The 27,895-nt window shown below is 37.4% G+C and overlaps 1 pseudogene; it reads right to left on the minus strand.

Annotated features, from left to right (window-relative positions):
• LOC139730741 (speract receptor-like) overlaps positions 1-27,895 on the minus strand; it is a 533,096-nt pseudogene that overhangs the window by 488,689 nt on the left and 16,512 nt on the right.

Genomic DNA, 27,895 nt, shown 5'->3' on the forward strand with positions numbered 1-27,895 from the left:
TAGCTCAGACAATAAGCTGCAGTAATCATGCATTTTATTTTTTCAAATCTCCTCATCAGGTTGATAATTTTGCAGCTAAAAACTGAAAATGAGAATGGAATGTGGACCAAACGATTCCTGAATCATTTTTCACATTATAAGCTTACGTTCCTCATATTTTCTCGTCAAGACGTACATGGCCGAGAGGATAAAGGCGACGTCACAAGAGACGTGAGGTTGCACACGTACGGGTTCGAACCTCATAAGAGCACGAAACAAAATACTTATATCTTTTGCTTTTTTTCTTTTATGGAGTATTCACCTTCGTCCATGTAGAAATCACGTTGTCATGTAAACGTACACACACACAGGCACACACACAAACACACACACACACACAATATCCCTTTGTTTTGTGTTGGAGACCACATTGCTTTGACAGGCAACTTGGACTTGAAATTACAAATGTTAAAGTGAAGATGACTCTTAAAAGACCGCATGGCCATGTTTGATTTTTTTTTTTACAATATAAAGACCTATTGGTAAATATTTATTCACATATCCTTTCCAATCAACTTACTTGGACACGCCGACACCACACGAAATTTTCAATAAGTTGCATGACAGAAACAATTTCATCTGAATTATGTAGGACTGTATAAAGATTTGGACTTCACGAATATTTCTCAATATTACTTCAAGTCGCTACTTAACATTATTTTCGTTGTCGATCACTGAAAATGAGAATGGAATCTGGTCGAAACGATTCCCGATTTATCTTTGCAACTGTATATTGATCGAATCCACGCGGCCACTCGTGGGAAGTTGACTACCGCTATCAGTCACTTGACGTATATCGCCAAAAAAACTGAATATCAATGTAAATTTGTGTTGTGTATAGCATACATAGATAGATTTAAGTTTCGCAGAAGATCTTCGGATCTTCCGTGTGGCAGAATCGCTTAGCACGCTGCGTGTTTATAATGCCCGACCGGAAGGAGGGAAGTTAATCGAGTCCCGCAGGACTTTTTCCTTTTATTTCTTTTTTCTTTTTTTTCTGCAGTTCAGCTTCACTCTGATGTCATGAACACAGCTACTCTATTTCCCTTGTTTTGTATTGGAGTTTGGAGGTTGGGTTTGCTTCTTTAATTTTGTCACACGTAATGTTGTAAATTGCCCCTTGAAACAGTACCCCGCTTGCCACCATTCGTTTTCTCTTTCCTTTTCTCTTCATTTGTTCTTGTTATACTGTAGCAGGATATTTAGGAACGTGTACGTTTACATAACTAACAGGAATGGGAACTGAATTAATTAACTCTAGTCCACGTGCATGCGTCTCGCTTATCTCTTTGGAATTCCAGGTTGTTATTGTTTGACCAAATAACGGAGTTAAAGACAGGCAGGGAAGGAAGAGACTTGATATTGCTTCATAATGAGGAATTTCGGGCAACACCTTTCCAAGTGTAGTGATTATGACGGGGTTCTCTGTCGTTTATTTTCGTCATGGCTGTTTCACTAGTTTAGCCATAGGTGATATGTTGTTGGCATCTGGGAGAATAGAACAGATCAGTACCAAACTGGAATAGCCCTATAAGCAATGTGGTAAGCGTTCAATTTTTTGCATTATCTTTCTTCTTTAAAGTCAATCACTACTGATCGAAATACACAATATAATATGACACGTTCCACTGGTAGTTTAGGAAAAGAATGATAAATCTGCTACCATTGATTTTAGAGTCGTTATTGTGGTGTGGTACTGGTGATGGTAAGGGAACCATAGATTGCTTTTAAAGTAATGAGACAATCATTGGACCTTTGCATCAAGACCGTATTCCCATCTAGAATATAATGCATGTTCGTGCGGCGTTTTTTAAAAATCCTGACGTGGACATTTTCTTTTTCTTGTTTTTAATTTACGAATGTTATATCTAAACTTGTTTCTTTCCCCTAACATTTTTTTTTGTTGAATATAAAGTTGGACGTTCCGTGACCAAGTAGAAGAGCAGCGATTTAGTTACAGTTTCAATGCATCTTGTTTACCATCTTCTCTGACATTAAATTGATGGTTTTTATGTTTGACATTGTCTGTCTATTTGCCTGTTTATGCTCATAAAACACTGGTATAACTACTAATACATTTGCTTCACTTGTCACACGCAATGATATGGATTGCAGTTGTGCATGCAGTTTTACTTCTGCCACCTCTCGTTTTTCTCTCCACTTTTCCCTCACTTTGGTTTGTTATATACTGCAGATGGGAATGATTACACTAACATAACCCAACTTGAAGTAGGAATGAGAACTGAATAAATTAACTCTAGGCCAGGTGTATATAGCGTCTCGCTCATCTCTTTGAAATTTCAAGTTGTCATTGTTCGACCAACGGAGTTGAAGACAGGCTTTATGTTGCTATAGAGGTATCTCGCGCCACATGAATGGAATGCATACGCTGTTTAGTATTAGTAATGAATTTTTTCATGTCCATCCCTGCCAATAAAAGTGAAGTGTGTTTGACTGGGTTCTGTGTCATTCTGCCTATGAGAAAGCAAAGTTTTCATTCGCCATAGCTGTTTCTCTATGCGTGGCCGTGGGTGATGGGTGTTGTTGGCATCTGGGCAGTAAAGAACCGAGTATCATGCTATAATCCCCCCCCCCCCCTTAGGTTCTAAGCGTTCAATACGGTGATATATCTCTCTTCTTTATCATGTCAATCACTGCTGATGGAATTACAGAATTATGTTATGACACGTTTCACTCAAAGCTTAAAAAACAAAGTTTATGCACGATACAAGTAATGGTGCATGAGTCCTATAGGCCATTGATTTTAGATGAGAAATTATGATATGCCTATAGTAGGGGTGTCATTGATTAGGAATTAATGACACGATTAAGCACTCCTTCCACTTCTAACTGTCCCCTTTGAATGTGTTTTCGATCACGTGAGATCGTCATAAATTATCATTCACGTATAAGCTTACGTTCAAAGTGTACTCTTAGTTGGAGGAGACCTATAGTTACATGGTTAAAGGCGATGTCTCTTTCTCTGGAGCCGTACGTTTGGCCCGTTTTTCTTTTGCCCTTTTCTCTTTAATTGAGGTATCACTTTCGTCCAGGATAAATCACATTCTTCTCATGTAAACAGACTCACTTGCTCTATATTCCTTGTTTTGTATCGGAGGCTTCATTGGTTTTACTGCTGGTAAATCTAACAGGCTTGTATATAGCTGTAAGAGCTCTCGGAACTGATCATTATGATAGCAAGATTATAGGGAGTCATATTGGTTATGTAAATAATGGTCAAAGGTCATGTTTTAAAAGGCCACTGTTAAAGCCAGGATGGTTATAAACACTTAATTGTCATGTTTTATTTGTACGTGCCGAGGATCCCTTGGACCCCGTTTACAGTGTGAGGCGAGGCCGCGGCTCGGCCGCGCCGAGCCCACCTTCATTTCGGTGTAAACACGCAAAAAAGGCTCTGGAGGTGGTCTCGGCCGCGGCCGAGCCGCGGTCGCGCCCGGCCTTTTTCTCAGTGTAAATGCAAACTGGGCTAAATGTGCGGCCAATTTTAGTCTGGCTTCCAAACCCTAGCCTGTAATATTTCGCTATTCAGGATGTTAACCACTTCAATGTCGAAAACTAGTATAGTTTAAGGTGGTTTTGTCCTGCAAAGGATTTTCTCCTTCGGCAAAGGCCTTTGCCCGAACGGCGACTTCGTCGCCACGGAATTCAGTTGGCAAAGGATCTGAAAACCAGACAATACCAAATTGCGTTTGTTTACAAGTAGAGCGGCACTACGACAAAATATTGAAAGGTTTGAATCAAAAGCGCGGCCGAGTCCGGCAGTGTAAACGGACTAAATTGCGGGGCTCGGCCTCGCAATTGAGGATGGCCTTGGCCGCGGCTCGGCCGCGGCTCGGCCCAGCCCCGCACCGTTAACGGGGTCTAAGTTTTACACTGTACGTACTCAAAAAGTCCGTAAATCGACTTAGTCGCACACGCACAGAATTTCCACTTAGTTTGTGTGACAGAAAAAGAAATGTGATCTGAATAATGTAGGCCCAAAAAAGTTCAACTATGTATCTCATTATAACTTCAAGGTGCTATATTGCATTCTTTTCTTTGTCGATCACGGATGACCGATATCTGATGACCCCAAGCGTATCACCTAACTCGTCTTCAGTGTGACGAGTTTCATATCTCGTTGTTGCTAAACATCGCTAAAAGTCACTAACTGTCGCTAATGACAGAAGCAAACCTTGATTTTTCGCAAACAATCGTCAGAAAAGTTGGCGAATCTCAAATTCGCTACGTTCGCAAACGTTCGCCGCTCAGTGAGATACCAGCTTAAGACTGAAAACAATTCTTAATGGGCATGGGTCATTGGGCCACTATTACTGTTCAGCTATCTTTCAAAAATGCATGAATGTTTATCTTGTCTCTGGCTGTTCCCAACTTTTGGTGCCTGCCAGTACAAAATGATTATGTCTTAATAAGCAAAACAGAAGGAAAATACACAAATAATCCTACACCAAACATACATTCTCAAACATCATTTTGTGGTGCAAGGATATAATTGGAAAACAAGAATAACAACCACATAGTCAAGAATATTGTGGGAAAATGAATATCGTTTCTGATTTTTCATCACAAAACTCAAGTGATATTCTAGAAAATCAAGTAGACTATAAAACATATTTGCAAGTCTGCTGCATCCCACTTGCTCACATACAACACAACAGCAAGGAATTTTGAGCATAACTAATTGCATTGCAAATGTCATAGTGCTCTCTACGTAATTGCACATGATCTGAGAGCGCAGAATTTCCTCAATTAAGTTGAGTACCTGATCAAGAGGTGCTAATCACTCTAGTACATAGCACGTGTTCGTTCCAATTCTACTAAATTAACAAGAGGACCCCATTATGTGGTGGCCACTCTACATGTTACATGCATGTCATTCATTGAATGCAGGTAGCTTAATGCTCTGCCATTCAACGAGTGAAGTGCAGTGCAGATCACACAATAAGCTATTGGTCTCATCAGGGCCAAATTTCATAAATAGTTGCTATGACAGCAGCTCTTGATGGAGTGGCAAATGCTATGGTAATGACATGGTCATGGTAATGACAAGAATCCAGCTTCTTGATTGGCTGTTGCTACAAGAAGTTCACTATTCTAGCAAGACTTGCTATCCAATCTTTTCTGAAATGGGGCGCTGATTCACAGAATTCCAGATCAGAGCCTGTATGAACACTTCAAATGTTTCTTTGCGAAATAGGCTATCTAACTAAAGACCATTATTAAACATTTTAAAGTATGGTAATCATCAAATGGAGCAAAATAACACATTTCCAATGATAGCTCACATGTAACACAATGAGGAATATTCTTGAAGTTATGATTATCAATATCCCATATTTTCTTATTATTTTCCTGGTTTTTCAGCAGCTTTAAATGCAAATATCAAAACTTAACAAGAATGGAGTTAGTTCATTTTGCCATAAAACTCTTCACTTGTCAAACCCACCATGCTACAGCTCATAGACACTATGATTAAATTTGTTAGCCAGTATTTTGTACAAATATGATTTATTTCAGATATAATAAATAATTGATCATGTTTGCCTACATCCTTTCAATGACATAGGAGTAAGCTGAATATGATTCATAGATTTAACAGATAATATTTGACACTTTTTGTATCCGTTATAAAAAAAAAATGGAAGAGATATACATCCTGAAATTAGTGTTTCACAAAATTTGGGATTTGAGCAGGTCTTAACCCAGTGAAGACTAGTCCTGAATATACTCCGGCAGGTGTCTATAGGAAATGTGCGTTATAGCAAAATCAGCCCTTCCTCAACAGGTTAACTACATGTATTGTATCTTCCTTTTTTTATACAGTGATTATTCATATAGACTTGCAAAATTGCTGTACAATATCTATGCTTTGGAATTAAGTGAGATTTGATCTTCATACATGGGTGCTAAGGTAGCAAGGAATACATGAAGTTGTAATATTAGCAAGCAACCACAGGACCAACAGCTGAAAGACCTCTCTGAAGGACTAGTAGTACTGGCCCACAGCAAAATCATACTTAATCCATTATGTTGTGGTTGAGCTAAAGCCTAGATCTTGTTATGAGGTCTCATGAATGATTTGTGCATTACAGAGGTCTCCAGATAATTAGGACGGATAATGCAGAGCATTTTTTACCTTATCAAGCAGAACATGCCATTACACTGAAAGGATGCCGAACACACATAGCACATCCATCAGATGTTCAGGTCACCCAGCAGCCCTCACAGATAATCCTATTTTTCTCAAACCATGGCTCATGAAAAGGACCTCAGAGGGGTTACATATGAGAGAAGAGTTGTCATTTGAATGATGATACTAGTGAAAAAAAAAATGATTTTGTAAAATGCATGTAGCCAAACTAGAATCATAAATTTAGATTCTACTCTGGAGGCGAATTCTATAAAAATAAAAATAAATGCTCAAATCACAGTAGATTCTCATGCGTACAACTAAACCTCTTAAACATGACTTGGGAAGTGGAGCTTACGTGATCTTCCAACAACCTGAGTCAATAAACCGTGCACCACACACATACATTAGTTCGTACTGCGGATTGATGCATAGCTGGCTCTACACTCCTGAGCTCGAACTTTTGATTGACACGATGCAAACGATTAGGCTGACATGTGCTTCCTTATGAAAATTCACATTAAAATCATGGTTTCCCAGGTACAGTACCTTGTGTGTGGTTGGATCATTCAAGTACGAATTACAATCATCAGTCTAATCTTCATTCCAATAATGGTTTTCCTCTTGTGTGTAACCACTCAAAACTTGAGGAAATGCACCCATTTTTGTTTCAGGATAAGAGGATAAGTCAGTGATAGGTGTAATGCTATACCAAGAGTAGGAAGGTTAGTTTCAAGGTTTATACATCACTTTGCTCCATACTCCTAGGCTTGACAGGTACATGTACCTGCGGGTAAAATTGTTGTTATGATTGTGTGTAGTATTCAAGCGCACATAATGGTTCAAAGATGAGTGCAATGAAATATCTTGATCAAGTACTTGCTGTTCTGTGTATGAAGATGAAGTGTCAAGCAGTGGATTGAGGTGAATGGTTTACCTGTGTGTGCGGTGCGTGCTCAGCATGATTTGGGCATGCCAAGCTCTCGATCTGAAGCTATGGTTAAAGTGTTGACATACAGTGTTAAAGATGGGAGATCAAATGCAGATGGTGCATGTCAAACCAAAGATTTGAATGCTGATGAAATATACCACATAGAACAACAACAACAAACTAGACTTGGAATTTGTCAACACTGACAAATTAGGTGATCCGATATATTTGGAAATAAATGTTATGACCTTTGACCCTAATTTACCTAGAAAAGACAGTGTCTGCTGAAGTAATAATAATAATAATAATAGTGGCTATTTGTATAGCGCACAGGTCCACTTTTCAGTGCTCATGGCGCTTCAAAAATGAAAAGATATCATATATTTACATGCATATACATATTCAAACATTTCAACAAATAAGAAAATGGTAAACAAAAACAAATATATACCAAATAAAGAATACAACATATACCAATTAAAAATACAATATTGATCCAATATTAATGACATACAGCAATTACAGTCCTCAGTATGAAAGGAACAGATAAGTTTTAAGTTTGGATTTGAATGACTCTGTCGACGACAGTTCCCTTAACTGAAGCGGTAACTGATTCCACAATTTTGGTCCCATAACGGAAAAAGCACGATCACCATACCCATGTTTTACTCTGGGTGTTTGGAGTAAGAATGCATCTGATGATGAACGTAGCCTTCGTGTCGGATTGTATTTTTGAACAGAATTACTTATGTATATTGGGGAAAAAGAATGAACTGAATGATGTACTAATAACAGAATCTTGAAAATAATCCTTTTTTCTACAGGTAACCAATGTAAGGAACGGAGAACTGGTGACATGGAATCAAACTTAGTAGTAAAAGTTAACAATCGGGCAGCAGAATTTTGCAACCGTTGAAGTTTTGTGACATCTTTTTTTGAAAGATTACACAACAATGAATTCGAAAAATCCAACCGAGAAGAAATCAAAGCATGAATAAGTATCTCAGCTGCAGATTTAGACAGATATTTCCTTATGAAACTTAAATTACGCAACTGATATCGAACATTCCGCTGAATATGAGTTACATGACTTCGAAATGACATTTCCTGATCAAATATGACACCTAAATTACGGGCTGTTTTCGACGGAGTAATGCAAGTGCTACCGATGTTGACATGACATGACTGATAATCAACTTTGCTTAACATATGCTTTGATCCCAATAACAGAAACTCAGATTTATCATCATTTAGTTTAAGGCCATTGGATGTAAGCCAGATTTTCAGGTCTTGCAAACATGCTTCGAGTTTTGCAATGGCGGATGACAATGAAGACACAGTGGGTTTAAAAGACAAATATAGTATTGTATATCATCCGCATAACAATGATAACTATTAATACAATGCTAGCGAAATACTTCACTAATTGGTTGCATATACAGAGAAAAAAGCAGCGGGCCTCCAACAGAACCTTGAGGTACACCAAACTTTGTCATAGTTTTACAAGAGGTAGAATCACCAATTCTGACATAATGAGATCGATCACATAAGTAGGATACAAACCAATCAAGAACAGTTCCTTTGATGCCCAAATATCTCAGTCTTTGAATCAGAATAGCATGATCGACTGTGTCAAAAGCTGAGCTCATATCAAGCACGATAAGAGCAGTGATGTTACTACTATCTAATTCTCTGAACACAATATCTGATAAGTTGACTAACAGTGTTTCTACACTATGACCAGGCTTGTACGCAGATTGAAATGAATCAAGCAATTCATTATCTTGCAGATACATTGTCAGTTGTGAGAAAACAACCTTTTCAAGCAATTTACTTAAATAAGGTAAATTTGAAATTGGGCGGTAATTTTTTAGACACTCCTGATCTAAGCCTGCTTTTTTCAAAGTTGGATGAATAACTGCTTTTTTACACACCTGTGGAACTACACCTAATCTCAGGCTAGCATTTATGATTCTTGTGATAACGGGTGCTAAAACTCTGCCACACTTCTTAACCAAATCTGTTGGGATTGGATCAAGTTCACATGATTTGTTAGGTGAGTTCTTCAAAAGTTTTTCTATCTCATTAACAGTGACAGACTGAAACTCACTCAATTCTGACTTGACTTCACATACAATGTCATTTGGCTCTTCACAACGAGTTGGGAAACTCCGCTGGATTGCCACAATTTTATCAATGAAATATTGATTAAAACAATTGGCTAACTCAACTTGATCACGAGTGAGCTGTTCTGGCAAAGGAGATTGCTGTTTTCGGTAAAGTAAAGCATTAGCAACTTTGTACAACTTCTTTGTATCTTTCCCACAATCCGTAACCTTTTTTGAATGATATTGTAACTTAGCATCTTTAATCAAGGCATTTACACATCGCCTTTGCGCATGATACATCTGCTTGTGAATCTCCAGTCTTGTGGACCTTGACTTCCTTTCTAGCTGTCTACGAAGCAGTTTTGCTTGAGCTATATCTGGGGTATACCATTCCGTATTGGGGTGTATTGTGACATTGATTCGTTTCTCAGGTGCCAACTTATCAAGGGTGGCAGTGAGTAAGGTGTTATACAAATTCACTTCATCATCAACATTATTAACTTGAGATTCAGCTGATGAAAGAGACTTAACATGAGTATCAGCAACAAACTCGTAAAGTGGGTTTACAGATTTCAAATTCCGTGTCACAACAAATGTTTTTTTGATACAACGTTTAGGAAGGTTCAATTCACACATTATTGCTGAAGTAGTTGTTATTTTATGAAAAGATGTACTTGACATGGACTAAACATGTGCAAAATGTGGGGGTAAAAGGGCGTATTTTTCTTGAGCTATTGCAAAGAAAGTCACCAAAAGAAAGACACATCTCCCGACATTGAAGCTAAGCGTCAATTTCAACCAGGTCATTGGACGTAATCCAGACTTCCAATAAAAATATGGATCACACGAACGATAGCCCAAAGTTTCATCTACAACATATTAAAATCTGGGAGAAATTCACTGAAGGATAAATTAACTAGTGCTCGATAAAGACAGTCATGCCAATTTTCATTTTCCATAGAGATAATACCTCATTTGCACAGCCAAAATGGCGGCCGACCAAAGAGTCCTTATTTTACAAAATGATCCATCTATTGAGGTCCATGTGTGTGCACAATATGATGTTGATACCATATACACTAATGAGATTACAGAATGAAGTATATTTGACCTTTGACCCCACTTTACACAGCCAAGATGGCATCTGAGCAAAAAGTTGTTATTTTGTGAAATGATTCTTGCAACATGTTCCTTACATGTGCAAAATGTGGGAAAGATAGGATGTGTATTTACCAAGATACAGGATTAAACACTTTTGACCTTTGACCCTAATTTACCTACCCAAGATGGTGTCGGAGGAATTAGTTGTTATTTTGTGAAATGATGTTCCTGACATGAACTAAACATGTGCAAAATATGGGGTTGATAGCCATTGTTGTTGTTGATCTATTGCACAGAAAGTAGAAGAAAGAAAGAAAAACTAGAAATGTCGCTTTGGCGACTGGTATGCCTCCGCCATAATGCATGATTTTCCTAATAGGTCTGGATAGTACATGTGGACAATGTGTGATTACATTTTCACAAAATTGGCAAAATATTGAAATGACAAGTTTGTCACAAATGTGTTGAATGTTCACCTTCCTTGACCTAGGTTTAATTGGATGAATAGGAGAGCATGTATCTCGGGATTTAAGGACTTTAACTTGACTTTGACCCATTCATACATTTAGGCATTGAGTAATTTTCAAGGTACAGGTGTGGAGAAAAAGTGCAATTTCTGAATTGAATAGTAAATTGTTACCATTTTCATCTGGCCCTTGACCCTAAAATTCATAAGATAATCACTTTCAGGTAGAACATGCATAATATGTACTAAGTTTCAAGATAACTTGAGCCACTTCCGAGATATGGAGGAAAAAGTTAGTTCAGCACTTTCACTTGATCTCTGACCTTTGAGGCAAAAAAAGAAGAAAAAAAAAACTTTCCACAGAATTTCTATTAGGTTACACATGCATACACCAAGTGTAAAAAAAAAACCCTGCTGGCATTGCATAAATATGAGGGTAATAGTAAAATTTTGAAGTGTTGCCCTTGACCTTTGACCCCTGACCTTTGACCCCATGAACCCTACATTCTCTAGATAATCACTTCCAGTCAGTACATGTATATACTAGGTTCCATGAAGATACCTTGAACAATTTTCCAAGGTACGGAGAAAAAAAAGAAGTTTTGATATTTTTACTTGACCTTTTGACCTTTGACCTCATGACCGAAACTTTCACCAGAGAATCTTAATTGGGTAATACATGTACACCGTATACACTAAGTTTCAAGAAAATATCTTCAGGCATTCAATAGATATGGTGGAAAAAGTGAAATTTTATGTATTTGACTCTGACCTTTTGACCTTTGACCTTATGACCCAAACTTTCACCAGAGAATCTTAATTGGGTAATACATGTATACACTAAGTTTCAAAAAAATATCTTCAGGCATTCAATAGATATGGTGGAAATAGTGAAATTTTATGTATTTGACCTTGACCTTTTGACCTTTGACCTTGAGCATGTACACCCAAAAGTTGATAGGCACAACTTCACCCCCTAATACACATACATGCCAAGTTTCATTAGGATACCTCAACAGGTTTTGATAGCTACCTTGTCCACAAAATTCATTACGGACGGACGGAAGGACGGACGGACGGATGGACGGAAGGACGGACGGACGGACGGAAGGACAGACGGACGGACGGAAGGACGGACGGACGGACAACCCGAAAACATAATGCCTCCGGCACCACTTCGTGGCGGAGGCATAATAAAGAAAAAATTAAGTTATTGTGTAGAAATTTGAAGGAGAAGCATAAAAAAATCAGAAAAAGATAAAGTTAGGAAGGGAGAATAAGACTAACTGAAGAAAAAGAAGAAAAAAAGTGTTTAAAAGAAAAATATTGGCAGGGGTGAGCCTCAAACCGGGGACCTTAGGATTACGAGTCGGATGTGCTATGCACTGACCTATTTCATCCTCCATAGGCCCTGTGCATTAAGCAAAATGATGCTGCATCGAAGCTAAGTGCCAATTTTAACCAAGTTTTTCGACGTGATGCCGACGTCGTATGAAAAAACAGAGTACACTAACGATAGCCCAAAGTCTCAGCTACAACATATTAAAATCTTGGAGAAATTCACCAAAACATAGGTGAGCTAGTACTCGAAAAAGATAGTCATGTCAATTTTCATTTCCAGAAAAACTGCACTCCCATAGAGATAACACGTAAAGTGGTCAAATTTGACAAGATTACATTCAATCCATTTTTACGAGGTGATGCCGTCATCCAATCAAAATTTTGTTAAAAACTTATGAAAGACCTTTTAATAAGCTACAACATATTGAAATCTGGGTGAAAATCGGCCGAGGAAAAGTGAGATACGCTTGAGTGAACTTGAAATTTGATGACGTCATTTTGAAAATTTACTTTTTTTATTTTATTAAGAAATTTGATATCTTTTAATCATTTTTTCAGCATCGCCAACCCATGAAATGACATGTACAACTCATCAGCTTTCAGAATATGTAAAGAAAATGGGGGGTCACCTTCCATCCTGACAAGTAAAATCGAATTTAAAATTGGCGGTTTTTTGGCATAGTTGCACTGTATATCACCATTGACGCGCGCGCGCGGAATTTCAACTTTAACGGGCCCGTATGACGTCATATTGGGTCGGATTGACTTGAAACTTGGTATAAATATTCCTTGGCATTTCAGACATCCGATCAAAGTGAAAAAACGGGAAATTTCTATTGCATATGAGCTGTGCGTGCGTATATGCGCGCGCGCATACGCGTCCATCCAATTTTTTTCACTTTTTCAAAAAATGCTCCAAATGGTCTGAAACGTGTGCAAAAAAATTTTTCAGCTCAATTGGAGCATGTAAATATTTCAACGCGCGTGTACGCGCACGTTTTAAGAGTATAGATGAATTTTGAGAATATGTGTAGAATCAGCTTGACTTGAACTATATGTGACGTAAATTTCATTGAAAAATTCCATTCCATTAATGAGATATGAATGAAAATGTGTTTTCATATAATGACGTCATAGTGACGTCATGGTTGACCAATCACAATGATACATTAGATTTGTCGTCTTTGGGACATGATACATATATGGTATGAGTTTGAAATTGATAGTCAAAGAACTTTTTGAGTTAACCTCTGCACAACTTTTGAGGAGAAAGAAGAAAAAGAAAGAGAAGAAGAAGAAGAAAAAGAAAGAATCAGTACAGATACAGAAGGTGATCTGAGAGGATACTCGGATCACCTAAAAAGAACATAGTAACTCAACTGCTCTTCAGGAAACTCAGAATCAAGAATATCATGACACAGCACAACTAGAAATGTTGCTATGGTGGCTGGTATGCCTCTGCTATAACGTACGGTTCTCCCAATAAGTACGAAATGACAGTTAACTGGCAATAAAATAACATGTTTGTCACAAATGTGTGGAGTGTTTACTTTCCTTGAACTAGGTTTCATTTGGATGGAATACTAAATTATTTAAGAGAACAGGTATTCAAGGATTTGAGCATTTTCACTTGACCTTTGACCTTTGCCTTTTGATCCCATGGCCCACAATTCTTCAAATAATTACTAACTGGTAACATCCATTTTCACGACAATACTTTGAGCTATTTTCAAAATATGGTTAAAATTGTAACATTTGAAATTTTCCCCTGACCTTCAACCCCATGGCCAAAATCTTTTCCTACAGAATCACTGTGCAGTAATGTATAATATTCCTAGATCTATTAAGTTCATGCACTGAATAATCTCTCAAGTGTGGAGAAAAAGTGTAATTTCAGCATTAAATAGTAGAATTTCAGCATTTTAACCTGACCTTTGACCCTTGACCTCTGACCCCATGACCCCAAAGTCCTACAAGAGTCATTGTCAGGCAGACCATGCATACTAAATTTCATCATACAGTACCGGTACCTCAAGCCATTTCGAAGATATGGAAAACAAAAAAACGAAATTTCAGCATTTTCACTTGACCTGTCTTTGACCAGAGGTCCAAAACTTTCCCAGAGAATCTTTATCTGGTAAGACATGTATACACTAAGTTTCAAGAAAATATCCTCAGGCATTGCATGGATATGGAGGATGTAATGAAATTTTGAAAATTTAACATTAACCTCTGACCCCAGGCCCCCCAAAGTCTAAGAGAATCACTGAAAGGCAGTATATACCGTCGGTTGTGTATATGAAGTGAGTTTAATACAGATTCCTTGAGTCATTTCCGAGATATGGAGAAAAGAGTGAAATTTTAGCATTTTCAATTGACCTTTGACTCCATAGCCTAAAAACTTTCCCTAGAGAATCTTCATCAGGTAGTACAGTATACACTAAGTTTTGAGAAAATACCTTTAGTCATTGCATGGGGGAATAGTGAAATTTTAAAGATTTGACCTTGACCTTTGACCATGAGCATGTGCACCCAAGAGTTGATAGGCACAACTTCATCCATTCATACATACATAAATATGCCAAGTTTTATTAGGATACCTCAAGTGGTTTTCAAGTTAACACGCTGTCCACAAAATTGATTATGGATGGATGGAAGGATGGACGACAGGACAGACAACCTGAAAACATAATGCCTCTGGTGACACTTCGTGGTGGAGACTTAAAAAACTGGGATCCCCTAACTCAGGGTGACAACACACCCACACACTCATCACATGAACTTACCACAAGACTTGTTTTTTTTTTTATGGGGGTGGGGGGAGGAGGTTTTTTTAGCTTTCTTTTCAGAAGTAGAAATAAGGGTTTGTGAGATACTAATTGCAAGTACAGTGCTCACCCGTTAATCAGGAACCGCTTTTATAGCGGGAACGACAACATTTTTGCGTGTTATTTCCACCGCTTAATCCATGAACCGCTTTATCGAGACAAATCTGGCTGAAACACTTCCATTGTCCATGTATTAATGTCTAAAAATCAATAAGTAAATCCAAAGAAAAAATTGCAGGGATTTAATTTCCTTACCAGAAGGATCATCTTCTCACCAGTTCCCGATAGATTATATGTCAGTTGCAGTCTAAACATTTGGCATTACACAGTGAGGCGGTCTTATCACGCATCGTCAGCTTCTACTCACGCGCTTACACTTTACCACCCCTTCAGTGCGATACGGAGTCACCTTTCCTGCGGTGCGGTGTATACTATCCCTGTTTGTGCATAGCATGCATGCATGCAGTGTTTGTGTTTGTGTGTGACAGCATAACAAGGGGCATGAATATGAGAAAAATGTGTTGGTATGATTGTCGCAATCAGTGTCGTCGTAATGTGCATGTTGTTAACGTGTGTGGCTCAGTTATGGTGAACAGAAGTTTACGTTCGATAAAGGAATCATTATCTTTTACAGACAGAAAACAGGTGACTGTTGATCATATAACAAACTAAAATAGTAATCACAGCAACTTCACAGTTCTGAGATAAAGTTCTTTCAAATTGTGAGAAGTAATATGCAGTTTTGCTGAGAGTGATCATGGTTAGGCTGTCAGTCCACTCGCCGATTTCACCAGCTAGCCAGCTACACCAACCGTGTGTGACTGTGTGTGCGTGCCAATACATGCAGTGCACAGTGTGAAACTTCAGCTTTGAGATTACATACACAGTCGTCCACTGTGTGCAGGGTCTCCTTCTAATCGCCCCTTTCCGAGGGCCCCATCCATAAAATCTACCAGTGCGCGTACGCAAATTCCTTTGTACCACTGCACCAGCCTGGCCAGGTGGCTGGCATGCTTGTTGGGTGTCAGACTGTCAGTTTCCCTCGCTCTACCATCGGGCTTTTTTTTTCTTATTCTTCACCTTACATGAGACACCTGCATGGCTGCTAGCAAGTGGTTTGTTGTTTAATCATTGCGGTGGGGTTTTTTTCTTTCTCTCTCTCTGTCATTCATGGGATCAGGCTGGGGCGAGGGATATCAAAAGAAAGAAGTCTGCTCAGGCCAAGTTGTCTCTTGCACCATACAAGTCACGGCGGACGACTATAATTAACTCCCCCGAAACCCACGAAACGTTTTGAATTTTCAACCGTCGAGGCAGTGCAAATTGGGCGTTCTCATTTTCACCATAATTTCACCTTCTCATATCTCCGCCATACATTGACCAAAATCGCTCAAACTTTAAGTATCAATGCAAAATGATGATTTCTATCTACATACGAAAAACCACGAGAAACGATTAAGTACTTTTTAAGTTATTCAACATTTCATGCTTCGCTGTCTCAGAAAACTACCCTCCGATTATTTCCAGACACATCTGGTCGCACCACTTAATATTCATGAAACTAATTACATACATATTCATAAGATATGGGCGGACGTTAGCAGAGTGCTGTTCGCTTTGCCGAAGACCTATTTTTGAAGTTACAAGTGAAAATAAATGAGGTGTCTTGTCAGAAATCTCAAATTGTGCAGGAGCAGCAAACGAGAATAATGACGTCATATTCTAGGAAAAACTGATTTGCGTTTACGCAATGAATGGACTTTCCCATGCTGCTTCGATCCAGTGAGCTTGCTGGTCGATGCGTACTGTTATTGTGCGACGCGAGGTGGCTAGCGCTGCATGCTGCGGATGCCTAGTACACTGTACATGCATGAGAGTGGGCCGCGGGGTGTCGATAAGTAGCAGTGTATGTGTGCTGCAGGGGACTTCACCACCTCATAAACAAACACTTACTTTATCAGAACTGGCCTATTAAAAAGAAAGAAGCAAAAATGTGACTATCTACCAGCTATGATACCACTTGTAAACTCATGACATCGGATTATTCGGACTTAACATAGATTTTACTGCACTAGTATTAGTAACAATACAACTACGAATTCCTGGTACGAGTATTACGATCAGAGTACAGGTGATGTGAGCGCCACAAAGAGGTGGGTACGTGGGACTGTACCCCGTCTTCCCGTGTGCAAATGACTATAAAATTTCGTGCTTGGAACGAAGGTAGAAAGTGCACCTCTTTCGATTATTTCCAGACATATCCGGATGCATGACTTCTCGAATGTGATATTTTAGACTTCCATAAAGAAATACATACTTAGTAACATACTTGAAAGTTTTTTGTTGTTCACGAAGTCAAAATGTGAAATTTTAGCAACGATTTCTGACAATTATTTTCCGTTTTGAGAGTGAAGTTCTGCTCCATTTTGGAGTATTTTATCGAAGTTATTTAAACAAAGTAACATAATGACAGGTTAAAATGAGATTTTTACTTTTCATAACCGTTTGGATTATCAAAAAATATGAATTAATAGTAAAGTTACAGCAGTTTTGCTGCAACACTTTCCTAGCGGTCTTCGTGCAAAACATGTTCATTCAAGAGGAAAGCGAGGTCACGTCAAAATGAAAACAGCGAGTCCGCTGCGACTGATACCATCAAATTATCATTATGATCACTAATCATTTTTTTTTTGAAGTCCGAAAGTTGGGTTGCATCTTATACACACGTGCGTCTTATACACTGAACTTATGGTATGTATTTTCAACTCTAAAAAAGGGTTATTTTGTGGATCAAATGAATAAAGGTTTGTTCTGACAATGCATTTGCCAAAATTATGAGACTGCCGTGTCTCTTCTTATCGCCGTTTTGTGTCTGCGTGTCGTAGTGTGCGTGTATTTGTTGCTGTGGTTATCGTCGGGTTTGATAACTGTGCATGATTTAATGTAATGCTAACCAACTGGGCTTCATGTAGTGTGGTTTGCATGGGCCAATATCGGCCACCGCTTAAGCGGGAGAACAACTTGTCTCCCGACCCCTCCCGATTAAGCGGTGAGCACTTATTATGATGTCTGCATAGAGATATCTACAATGTATGCAAGAAATAATGAGTTATGAAGAAAAACAGCCACTTGTTCGATTGGCTTGTCTTCAGAATAAAGATGAATATTTGGCTGATCAAGAAAGATCAGGCAATTCTGTGTAATGACTGTGTCATCTCTGAGCTGTTTAAGGAGTAGAATGAGTGTGCAGTCTCACCTCGTTTGGAGAGAATGGAGAGGATTTTTTCCTGGCAATTGGTCTTTGTAGTGTCTATCCTTCCTGAGCTGAGGTCGTCAAGCATACACTTAGCAGTCTCTACACTGTCAGAGAGGGTTGAGAGGAGGGCACCCCTAGGCCCTCGCTTGACCCATCCACTGCAGTATAGACCTGCAAATGTGAGGAGAAAGAAAATGTCACATAATCATTATAGAAAAAGAAAAGAAAAAAAAAGGACAATTTTGTTTAGGCAAGTGCTGGATATAGCTGTTGAAATGTGTGACCCAGTTATAGCGAGTAAGTGACTTAATATGCTCGAGAATTATGATGGGAAATAATGATTAAATTGAAAAATCAAAACAGAAAAAAAGCCCCCTGAAGAATGTCTCATTTATACAACAGAGTTATGAAGTAACTGTTTTTTGAAAAGTACATTACATCACACTAACCACTCTTGTTTTATGCAGTAATATGTATTTGTTTCAAGCAGCACTGTTATAGAAGAAAAGAAATTACACTTTTTTACAAGGGCAGTGGCAAAGAGAGAAAAAAATACATCACAAATTGACCCTACTACTGTACTCCACCCCCTAGCCTTGAACAGCCATCTATGCTTTCCTCCTTCACCCTTCCTTTTCCCCTGAGCATATCACCACTGATGAGACTCTTGATCACCTTGAATGCCCGCTACCCTGCCCTGCTCATTCTTAATGATGCTTTGCTCGTGATCAAATGGGATGAAGTCATCAACATGGACGCTCTTGTAGCCAATGCTGCGTAGGACCAGTCCACAAGGAATGACATCTGTTTCTCCTGTCGGAACAAGACTCTCCTTCCCATCAATGTCCTGTGTAGATGAGTCATCACAAATTCAAATCATCATTACTTCAACCTCCAAATCAGAAAGTGCATGTTGGTTATTGATTCTCGTTTCATTTCAATGTCTGTATATATCCATCATATATTATGCTGGAGGGATACTGTTCATATCTTGACATGGATGAAAATCCACTGTTTCACTAACCTTTAAAGTGATTGCCACTTGCCTAAAAATTCTGCATCTAAGGCAATGGATTTGACAATACATCACATTAATTTGGAATATACCTATTCAATGCTTCATACTGGAGTTATGTTCCTAATGATTACAGAAGTACAATATCTATTTTAATATCACAATATGTCTCAAATACTGGAGATTGTTATCAGAGGTATACTGACATTGAACGAAATAAAAAGACAGTCAAACTAGTATAAGAGAAGGATGACACTCTGTTTATCACTGTGCAAAGGATTGCTGAAGTGTTTATTTAGTTTGATAAAACAATTCATGAAAAATTCATGATTAATGACTGATAGTGAATACCTTTTTTTGTTTTGCTTCTCTTTAGATAAGTAAAAAAAAGTAATGGACTTGTATTTATACCTTCTACTTGATATAACACATTCATAACATTGTACACAGGGAGTTAAGTTGTGATTATATGCACACATAAGCTACATTGTACACAAAAAACTTTCTTATAGTCTGCAACATGTATAAAGAGCTGTTCATAACATTCACATGTGAAACAGATACGTATCATCTTTAACTGTGCAAAAATTATGCAATAGCCATTTGCCATGTTCCTACAAAATAGGGGAAAATGATAGACATCAGTGTTGCCACTCTGTAATTCCCAATATATCACAATGATCTCCCATCTTGCAGCTTTTAAAACCACTACACCCACACAATCAATTGACCTACTTGGCAGCAAAAGGCAGTGGACTAGTTTTGACAGGAATTAAAGTAGCAGTATGAAAACCTTACCCCCTGGATAATGCAAGAGATACTGCCCAACAAAGCATCGAGAAACAAATGTATTATCTGATCAGTTCATGTGTGCAAATAAGCATTTGATGGAGAGAAAAAAACAAGCAGTCAAGTGGAACACTGAATTTACAATGACTGTTGCAGACTTGGGCATTGTCTACGTGTAGCTGGGTGAAGAAGACTACGGCAGCATCTTAAACTTGTTTTGTTCCACAGCAAACATAAAAAAGCTTGATTTGTTTCATCTCTGATCATCACTTTACAAAATTTGGTCTCAATTATTGTTGTGCATCATCTCTTTTACTGTGTATTGCATGTCACTATGCTAATTCGAATTTTTTTCTCTGATGTTTCATGCACATTTTGATACCTTATCTGTGTATGTCTGACCCATGATGTGGTGTCAGAATACAATTACTGATCACAAGTCAAGCAAAATGATCAAATTATTCATTTGCCTGTGTATTAGCCTGTAGCAAGAAGAAACTTACTCCAAGTAAATACCACTTCAGATTACTATTACGATTTTTATGTTGTGAATGCAGTTTAAGTTTGGTAAACAATAAAATATATCAAAATAAGAACAAAGAAATGCAAAAGAATAAAAAAGACACTTGTTTTTGATATTTTTTCATTTGAAATTAGCTTGTTTAGCACATGACACAAGTAATTTGAACATTTCTGCAAAGTAAATACAACAATGAAAGTTTATCCATACTTACTTTAATAGTTGTTATAAATACAGTGTATCTACAAGTCTTATTTGTCCAGTTATAGCCACATCAACAATATAGAGCAAAAGTTAACAAAATTGTAAAGCATTTGCATAATATATTATAGAACAATTAATAGATAATACACAAGAATACTGGAAAAAACCACTAGAACTATCATTGAGTGTGATTAATATCCCCACCTTAACCTGAGAGAGTAACCTGTAGCTCAATCTACAATGTCTTTGTATGCTCTTTACTGAAAAATGCTGTTAGCACAGAAACACATTGTTCAACATTGTAAAGAGACATGTGTTTTCAACATCTACAAATTTGGTCAAACCTTCTAAAACTGAGGGAGTTGGCAAAGTCCACATTTTTTGTATGATTTTTTTTTTTTCAGAAAATGCTGTTACCATCTGATGGCAATACATTATTTGACACTCTAAAAAGATGAAGTTTGCATATCAACACATTATGGAGGTCAAATGTGCAAAATTTCAAGTTAAATGAGGAAAGCAAAGGTCAGTCCACATGTATTTATCTTATTTTTGTACCGTTTGTATAAAAATGCTGATCAATTGCTATGGCAACAGATATATTGACACTCAAAAAGAGTGATTTGCATGGTAACATAATATAGCCATCATATATCCTAAGTTCCAACTGAAATGCTCAAAAACTGAGAGCAGCTTGATCCACCAAAATTTGTTTGATAATAGTTAAAACACTGCTGTTGTCATGGCAACAGATTTCTTACCACTCACTAAAAAAGGTGTCTTGCACAACAACTACATATTACAATGATCACATGTGCTAAAATTCAGCTGAATTGCTTTAAAACTGAGAGTATTTCAATTCACAATGTTCTGTATGATTTTTATGAAAATTTGCTGTTACGCATTACTCGATGCTGATGAAATACATGTAGGTGTCTTGCACATCTGCCTATGATAGTGGTCACACATTGCCAAAAAAATGGGGGAGTAGTTCGTTCCACAAGATTTTGCAAATGAGTGACAAACCAACTGACCTACCACTTGGCCACCCGACCTCAGAGTGATTCCTATACCTCTATAGACTATGTGTGGGAGGGGGTATACAAATCATGATTTCATTCTACACATTATTCTATAAAAATGCCAATTTAGTGACAAGATGTAGAACAAAGTGATGGACTGATGGACAACTCCAGAACAAAATGCCTCTGGCACCTTTTGGGGCAGATCGAGGCTTGATAATACACATGTACAGCAAATTATTCACCTGCACACAGCACTGTATCTTTTCAATAAAAGTACGCATTACTATGAATTTAACTCGGGAAAAAAAAACTGACCAAAATCTAGCAAAGCCATTCATTTCTAAAACGCTATATCTATTGTAGATTGTACAATAATGGAGGGCAAATACTTTTAGAGATTGCAAAATACAGGGCATGACGCATTATACACAATGACAAGAGTCATATCTGTGTGCTTGAATGCAAGGTGGCACGCATGGAAGGTCATTACTTTGTTCACAGGCATACAGGTAAATGGCAGCCAAAAAAGGAAGAGAATGAATTAAATTGATGCAGCAATTGTCTCCACAGTGAGAATCTACTATAACAAATTGCTGTCAATCCACTACCAAGTGCTGACCTTCTACAATACGTAGCTTTGCAAACGAACACCAACATGCACACGTTATCAGGAGTAGACCTTCTGCAAACACTCACTCATGTAATGCTTTAACATTAGCTCTACCTGTGGTTACTTTGGGAAGGGGTTAAAGCTTGCAAAGTAATATTATGAAATTCTATGATGAAAGAGTAACCAAAAACAATTTTGATAATATTTCCATTATCATTATTTCAAGCAAAAATCTTACAGATCTTGTGACTTTAAATACACTATCTTTCTTTTCCAAGTACAGAAATAAAGTTACATTCTGATAGCCATGCAACCTTTAAAAAAAAAAATTGCCTGCAACTAAATGGAAACCTTGTAGGTACACGAACTTAAAAAATAAAAAAAGAAGGACAACAAAAACGCATGACTTTTTTCTCCAGTTTTATTGCTTGATGTACGTGAATCCATTGAATTGACTTCTTATCTCTTTTCAGGGCCGTGGAGGCAAGACATCTCCTACCCCACTCCATCTGCGAAAATTCCATCTCCGGCATAATTTCCCCAGGGGTAGTTTCGGAAACATTCATTGCTATTTATTCCAGGTCATTAAACTCATGAGGGATACTGAGAATATGAGAGAAGAGTACAGAACAGACAGCATGACAAACAGACAGACCGTGAGATGAAGACAGAAAGAAAGAGAGAGAGAGAGAGAGTGTGTGTGTGTGTGTGTGTGAAAGTAAGAAGAAATTAAAAAAAAATGAGACAGAAAAAAGATATTGGCGAGAGAAAGAATGAGGCCTCGCGTTCCCATTTTACTTCCATGGTTACAATGATTTCTGAGGGAAAAAATCCATCTATTCCTGTCAATATGAAGATAATGAAATTTCTTAACTTTTCTCCAAGTTAGTGTGTTTTGCTGTGTACTAATAGACAACTTGAAGTATCACTTCTATGCAATGGAAGTTTATACCCCTTTTTTTTTCTTTCGATTTTTAGAATTATAAACCTTAGTTCACTCTCATATTTTGATGAACCTTAATTCATTTTTGGATAAACTATAAACTTAATTTCATTTTTGGATTTTCAAACCTTCAAAATAACATATTACCTTACTTCATTTCCAGAATTACAAACTATGAAGTATCACCTGTTTGGCACACACTAGACACCTCCCCCCCCCCCCCCAAAAAAAAAAAAAAAATGACATTTGACCCTATACATGCTGGAAAACTTGGAGCAGCATTATCAGAAGCAATAGTCATCTAAATTTTACCATTCTATGATGCAGACCCATATAAGTTTTGAAAAGAAATTCATACATGTCTAGAAATCAGGTGTGCAATCTATCATTCAGGTAAGAGTCTCTTCAAATAAAGTCACAACAGACATTTTGATATTAGTATTATTATTAGTAGTAGTAGAAGTAGTAGTAGTACGGTGTAGTGTCATCATTATCATCATAATTATTTTTACTTTTATCCTAATTATCATTTATTTGTCATTTCAACATAAAATACAAGGAGAAAATCATACTACATGATAAGCAGAATGTGGTGATTTCAGGCTGATTGCCAGGGTGCTTTGATCTCTTGTTGCTTTAGATTTTGCTAATTCACTGTTCTACTAATACATGTATCTCCCTATGTAGAAAGAAGTATCCAGACTCCAGCAGAATTCTGCAGCTTGCTTTTTAACACTTACAAAAAAAGACCATACACAGTGTACTGCATATGCCGAATATTTCGCGAGGTTTTTATTTTCATGAATTTTGCGAATCGGAAGCTATTTGCGAAATTAAAGACACGCGAAAATATTGACTCTGATCCCGATGTGAATGTGACATACATGCGTACACTTCTCCTTTCAGTACAGGACTCCACGATCGCGAATTTAACCACTCGCGAAATCGTCAGGAATTCCTGATTCGCTAAAATTTAGACTCGCGAAATATATGGCGTATACAGTATATTGCCAGTTTTTTAGGTCTTTTCAATTCCTCCCAGTAGACAAAAGAATCTCCTTCAAAACAATCCTTCAGCTGATATATCAGATCATATTATCTATCCTTCTTTCCCTGATTACCAGGTATAAAGTACAGTGTGAGCAAACCTATCACACTGTACAAACCAATCAAATACCTATAGATGTTCTTCAGCAGATCCAGATGCACCATATGTCATGTGTCAAAAGTCAAACACTCCTGGGGTTATCAAGCATTTTCTAACATAACTAGAAATGTTGCTATGAAAACTGGTATGCCTCCCCGAAAAAGTATAATTTCAGCATTACATAGTAGAGTTCTAGCATCTACACCTGACCTTTAACCGCACGACCCAAAATTCCCAAGAGAATTAGTGTCAGGAAGTTTATGCATATCATGTACTAAATTCCATGAAGATACCTTCAGCCATTTTCAAGACATGGAGAAAATATTGAAATTTTAGCAATTCCACTTGACCTTTGACCTCTGACCTCATGGCCAAAAACTTTCCCTAAAAGAATCTTCATCTGGTAATACATGTATGCACTACAGACATTGCATCGAAATGGGGAAAATAGTGAAATTTTAAGAATTTGAAATGGACCTTTGATGCTGAGCTTGTGCACCCAAAAGTTGATACTGCATTGCCTTAACAAATTTAAATCTTAGGGTACAGATACATGTACACTTTAAACTTCTGTAAGACCAGCAATGTTCACATGCATTTCAATTTCATGAATTTTGCAAGAACCAAAATTTGTGAAATTAAAATGCTCATAAAAGTTCTTGTCTGCACTGTATGCACTGAATCACAGTAACAATTCACAAAATTTTCATGCTGCGAAAAATGCTGTCGGCTCCCATTCACACAAATTTCATGTCCTGAAAATATCTTACTTTACGGTACCACAAGTCAACAAGATTTTACAATAACCATCTCTGAACAGAATTTAAACAAAATCTGTCAAGAAATTTGGCCAGTGGAATGCAGGCAAGGAGACCCTAAAAAATCAATCATTTTGTGCACAAAATTATACGAAACAACTGAAAATGCTACCACTGAATATTACAAGTGGTTAAAGTCTTTAAATGATACTGCATTCATGCTGGTCATTAGATTTAAGCCGCGACTGATGCAAGGCGGTGTTCCCAGGGGTGGATCCAGGAATTCTGTAAAGAGGGGGCATGTTTACAAAATTAAAGGGGGGCGCATGCACCCCTCCCCCATTTTTTCTTTTTATTTCCTTTGTTTCAACAAAATAATAAAGGGGGGGGGGGGAGGGCTTGCGCCTGGTGAGGTCCTCCTGGATCCATCACTGGGTATTCCGCACAAGTTGAGCACTCACTGCAGAGTCGTATGGAAAATGTGAATGCAGTATAAGGTGATAAGCACAATCAGGGTATGCAATCATGACTTTCTCACTTTAAAAAATTGTAACTTCTAAAAGAATGCACCAACTGACTTAAAAATTCACATGCAGCATGCTAAGACATCAGTAATCACATGTGGTAAGACAATAGCTAATTTCTTCTCATTTACTGTTAATTATTAAAGATTAATTACCAAAAAGTCCCCCAAAACCCACATAATGCGTCAAAAAAAGCGTTTTACAACTTACGTCAAATCAAGATTTGAGGTCCATATTTTAAGTCTACCCCTATGTGTTTGGTATCAAATTAATGAATTTTTTCCTGGCATTGCTTGCATGCAATAAAAAACAGTGGTTCTTTCAGCTGGAGAAAGTTATAAGGTCTGAAGTCCCATCCTGGTAGGAGTGTAATGCTGGCTTATTTTTGTGACATTGTGACCTTTTAACCCATGCTGTAAAGCTATACATGGAGAAACAGCTTATTTTTCTGCTTTTCCTGAAAGTACTGAAGACACACTACGATATGGTACGCTGTTTGCCAATAAATGTTCAGCCAGTTTTGAGTTTTGAGCCATTTTCAAATGCTGAGGAAAATAAGTGCAGCCGTTTTTCAGTATTTTCAGTGAGGTATATCCTAATTTGACTACTTTAAAGAATCTTTTTCCCTTATTGAATATGATATGTGTTCAGTGTTCATATTTCAATGCTTGTTCAATTTCTAAACATATCATAAGCAAAAACATAGTATTTTGGCTTAATATATCATTGTTTGAGTGTCACAGCTTGGATATCAACTCAAGTCATCATAAATCTCACATTCATTCTTCTATCTGTGTTTACAAATATGAGAATTGATCCAAACACTGTGCGCACATTCAAGGTCAAACTGTACAGATAATTTTTTAATGAAAAATATCATATCTTCCAAAGTACCAGCCCTAATTTCATAAAAATTTGTAATAATGGCCACTATATGTCTGTTACTTATTCCTGAAAGTTTCGCCTCTTCACTCTTTGGCAAAAGTGAATTATGATAAAATATGTAAAAGTGGTTTTATTTGAATTCAAAATAATGCCTACAAAATTGATCATCCATTTTGAGAAGTGAAAATATGAAATTTATTCATATTTTGTGATATGTCATGGCTATGTGCTGGTGGTGAATGAAAGGGATGTATTTATCAGGAATATCTAACAGCAATATCAGATGAAAAAAACATTCTCCTTTTTTAAAATGAATTTTTCCAATATATTAGTCATTTCAATGTAATTCGACACCCCTAATTTAAATGCTAATTTATGCGCAGTATAATGCAAAATTTTGACTCGATCTTTACATGAAATTAAAATTTGAAAACTCAGCTACAACAAACAACAAAAAAAGCATTTTCACCAAGTTTTTTCATTTTTGCCCTGTTACACAATTGCATACCCTGATTGTGCTATTGACCATAAGACACTTCCATATATTGAATTTGAATAAAAAAATCCAAGAAATGTAGCCCATAGGTCATGCACAATATGACATCTGACCCTGTAAAAAGTACACTTATCACACTGGGAGGCAGGGGGTTGGCACCTCCAAACACAACAAGGTGTCTCAGTTTTACCCTGAATGCACCTCCATAAATTATTTTTGTATGAATTCGATCTAGAATTAAGCCAGACAGAGTGCATGCATGTAAGAAATATGCACTGTAACATAGTGACTGTCTCTGACCCTGTAAAGGGAAGAACACTGGGGGCAGCATCACCCAAAATTTAAGGGTTCAGATTCGACTATAATTAATCTCTACACAAAAATTAAACAAAATCCATCCAGAAGTGTAGCTAATAGGGCGTACGCAAGGAGACCCTTAAAAATCAACTGTTTTATGTATGATGATGAAACAAGCAAGAGCACTACCACAAAATCATAGGCAGTGAGATTTTTTAATGATACAATAAAATGCAAAACAATAAAATACAATAGTTACACTGGTGCTCTTACAAACAATTTAGTTGTTTCACAGCACCTTACATCAGATAGCACGTCTATAATAGCACAATTGCTACATATACATACCATATGCTCAATTTCTCTTTAATTGTATATATACAGAAAACAATTTTATATCTGAAACCAAAGACAACCAATCTGAAACCAAAGACATCAAAAATAATACCCGGTACACCATT

The sequence above is a fragment of the Diadema antillarum genome, unplaced genomic scaffold (assembly GCF_040938485.1).
Source record: "Diadema antillarum isolate AM-2024a unplaced genomic scaffold, OU_Dant_1.0 seq00000331_RagTag, whole genome shotgun sequence".
Taxonomy (NCBI): Eukaryota; Metazoa; Echinodermata; class Echinoidea; order Diadematoida; family Diadematidae; genus Diadema; species Diadema antillarum.